The 4136-nt window shown below is 37.9% G+C and overlaps 1 pseudogene; it reads right to left on the bottom strand.

Annotated features, from left to right (window-relative positions):
- Nucleotides 1–1718: 1718 nt before the first annotated feature.
- Nucleotides 1719–1927, bottom strand: LOC119262301 (annotated as a pseudogene).
- Between the last annotated feature and the right edge of the window lie 2209 nt (nt 1928–4136).

Raw genomic sequence — 4136 nt, 5'->3', positions numbered from 1 at the left:
ATCCCCAGCTATAATAATAGCATGTTGTAATTTGACATAAATTCTTTCTGAATTATTGCTCATTCAAACGAGTAAAGACATTTTATCAGAAGTGCAAATTTTAAACTTTCAGTGGAAATGACATTTGAGTTTTAAAGTAGAAGATTAAACTATGTAATTACTTAAGATATTATGGAATTACATTCAAAGAGTATAGCAAAATGATGGCATAGTTGTGAAGCTGCTACATAAACAACAAAAGTAATTATGCAGTTATATTTGAAAAGAATAGTAAATGATGGTAAAAATGCACATAACATGATGCCAACATTGTCACCTGCTCCTCTGGTTGGTTTCAGTGTGTTCGGTGATCATAGCTGCCTTGCAAATGCAGCATCTCATTTTTGGCCCTTTTCTCCTCATTGAGTCCACATCTGAAGCCCAGTGTCGCCTGCCCTCCATCCCGACAGCAATGGGTTTTGCCTCTCTGGAGTTAGGTAGCGATGACAGATGCAGCAATATACTTAGACAGAGTGAATATGCAGCAGGAGCTCACTGGCTCCCTCCACACAGCCTGTCAGTCTGGTTTATCATCAGCGCCCCCAAACTAGCAATTAACTCTCCAAATCCCACTCCCCCACTGTAGACCCTGTACTGGCCTGATGGCCTGTACAGCCCAGGGGTACAGTGACCCACAACCACCACTGCCCCCCCCACTACCATCATACCACACATACCTCCCTCCATGCCCCACAACCCCCTTCTCGTTGCATGCACCAGATCAGGAACACTGTCCCCGCAGTCTATGTCAGGCCTCTGAACTTTAAAAGGATACAGTCAATGTTGTGCTTTACCCAGACAGAACAATCCACAGCAAGCAGAAATATCTGTAATAAAGAAGGACGTTTGCAAGCTGAAGGCTGTTAGACAACAGAAACGGGAGCAGTTGTTCTCTTGTACACTGGAGACTTCTTCCAGCTTGAGCTATTCATAAAGTATGAGAATAAAATGTATACATAATCCATATTCTTCCCAAAATAAAAGCAATAGCACTATTGCTAAACATATATAGAGCTTGTCTTCCCAGAGCGTATATTATACCATGAAATCACATGCATTACAGTCGTTTAACCATGATTAAGCAGTTTTTAAAACAGCAACAAGTACAATATGATAAAATACACCTCTGTTTTATAAATAATTGTAGTTTATTTTTTACTTATTTTTAATAATTACAGTAAGGTACTTCATCAGTAGGCTGCTTGCCAAGTAACATACTGGTCAAAGATTCCATGTATAGTACAAGATTTTTTAATAACGGCGCATTAATGCTTGTGGCCTGTTGAGTGTGTGAGAATTTAACCAAAGGCTCGAAAGTGATTTCAGATTTTAGGACTGAAACTATACATACAAGACCTACTGAGCAAAGCATCTATTCTAAAGATCTCAGGCTACACAACCCCCCTGACCACCCCCACCCAACCCCCCTGGAATTTTTATTTTTTTATTTTTCCTCAACCAAACTCTCCACCGCTGGGTATGTCCAGACTCTAATGAGAACTTGGGCTGTGGAGTCCCTTTCACCTTCAGTGTTCTCTAATTACTGAATCACTGCCTGCAGATACACTATTTCCCCCTGAAACTGTGGTCTTACTCACTTACACACTAACACACACATACACATATGTGAGAGCATAGACATATGGGTCATTCTATAACTCTAGGTGCATTTTCTGTCTATGGGATACATCCTCAGTGCATTCTCAACAATAAACATTATAATTAATGCACATTGGCAGATTGTGATTTTATCACATATATTGTGATCTGTCACTGTGCTGGCCTAAGCATTTCCAAACCTCTTCTTGAGAGAGCTTGGTATTTACAGATATTAAATTGACAAGAACAGATACTACAATTGATGTTAGCCAAAAGGCTAAGAAGCATCTTAATACCTATAAACATCCGTTTTTTCTGATTTTCTCCTGTCTGAGAAAAAATGACATGTTACCCTAGTAGTTAATACTATATACTAAATAATAAATGATAATAATAATAATAATAATAATAATAATAATAATAATAACAAGAAGAAGAAGAAATAAAGTTAATTTCTGAAATGAACAATTAGATTAACTTAAAAGTTTTGTTCCATTCATCATGAAGTTTTCACATCGTGTGAAGGGCAGCTGTTGTACACATATGCAGTATATGAATAAAAACAGAAAAAATTGAGAAACTTGTAACCAAATAAATAAATAACAAATGACCAAATGATGATAATGCAAATCCTGATAAAGCACTGCATGTGAGATAAAAAATCACTAACGCTCTATCAAAGGAAAAGCTGTGAATAATTGTACTGTTACAAAGTTTTCTTAACATTCTACCCTTTTATAATGCATTTGTAATACTACTATGACTACTACTGCTAACAACAATACTTCATATCATTTCTATTATTGTTGTTGTTAGTAGTAGTAGTAGTAGAAATATGATACAAATGTATGCATTTCTTGACAAAAATCAAGTTTCAAATGAAAGTTTCAAACGACATTCATTACAGCATCATTACTGCGTTATTTATTTATGATTTGTTCCTACATAGTAATTGCTAGTAAGTTATTTATCAACTGTCACCCAGCTTCTCCATGTGCTATTGAAGATTCCTGTTATTTGATAAACTATCCCCCACACTTTGAAAGGAGCCCACAATTATAGAATGATGCATATGATTATGGGAAAATGTGGCTGTACTCACACACTTTCATTGTCCTTCCCTTATAGAAATGCTAAGTGAGACAGTATGCTTGTGTTGGCGTCTGTGAACGTGTATACAATATGTGTGCATGGCTGCTTTTTGTATGTGAGGGTTGACTGAAGGCCTGTCTTTGTATAGGCCTGGTAAAACTAGCGTGGAGCATTAGCCTTTCGTGACATCACTCATTAAGCAGGTTTATATTCTCATGTTTATGTTCTGTCGTTGAAGAACAAAAGCCTAAATGAGGGTGAGGCGACCACTTGAAAGGGCTGCCCTAAACAGATCATGATGTTCGTCCCGCTATTAAGCTTCTTTGCTCGTTAGACCAATACATTTGAGGCAGAACGGTCTAATTTAGCCTTATTAAATGCGCTGGAAAGCTCAGGTTCAGGGACAAGATACGAGCCTATTCTAGAGAAGAAAACAAGTATTCCTTTTCAAAATGAGCACCCTCTGAAAAGAAAGCTCATCCACAGAAAACCAAGACAAAGTTAAACCAAGAAGTAGGCCTACAATGACAGCACATATCCTAGCAGGCGAGTCTAAATTTAAGGAACTAATCCCTTTCTGCTTAAGCCTGTAAACACGCTATAGTCTACAGACTCAGGGGACTGATGTCATTGACTATGAGCGAGGCATTTGCAGGCATGAAGGGTGTTTCATTAGGGTTGCATGGTCATTCACATTTGCCAGAGCTAAGCCACGAACTGCTCAGCTAGTATTCCCTGCCCACGACAGGAAATGACATTGACAAATGATGGTTATATGAAAGAAAGGAATGAACAAATGTGGGCAGCATTAAAGGTTTAAGAAATCGAGCAGGCCTGTTAAAATACCCAAAGTAGGCAAATGTTTTTTTTTGTTTTTTTAAAAAGAAAGTAATAATACTAATGGATTAGCATTCATAGTTCATTAATAAAATGCTACCCACAGTTTCTGGTTGGGACAAAAGTGAAGATGAGTTTTAAAATAATCATCCTTGTCATGCATTTTTGTTGCAAAAATAGCCATGGATAGTTTTAGGTAAAGGATTTAGGACATGCCGGAACGCAATCTCTCCACCTTGTCAGGGCTTGGATGCAGGCCCTGTCATTGTGACAGCTCTGTCTGAGCACAAAGCCAGTGATAAGTTTGCAGCATGCAAGGAAATCCTTCATCACTCATGTCATCCCACGATAGCATTAAACATCCGGCACTGAAGCCAGAGGAAGCACACAGACAACACGTAACCAACATGTGCCAGAATAACAACATAGAAATAGTCTGCTGTGTAAAGGAGCGTTCTGTATGCCTTTTGTTGCTGAGTTCAAATTTCAGTGTTCATTTTGTATGTGTTTGCATTATGGAAATACTATTTAAAATGTCTTTATTGTTCTTATAAACCAGACTCAGCACC

This window comes from Pygocentrus nattereri, chromosome 23 (genome assembly GCF_015220715.1).
Source record: "Pygocentrus nattereri isolate fPygNat1 chromosome 23, fPygNat1.pri, whole genome shotgun sequence".
Classification (NCBI taxonomy): domain Eukaryota; kingdom Metazoa; phylum Chordata; class Actinopteri; order Characiformes; family Serrasalmidae; genus Pygocentrus; species Pygocentrus nattereri.
The sequence above is the reverse complement of the archived record's forward strand: the minus strand, read 5'-3'. Positions and strand labels throughout refer to the sequence as shown.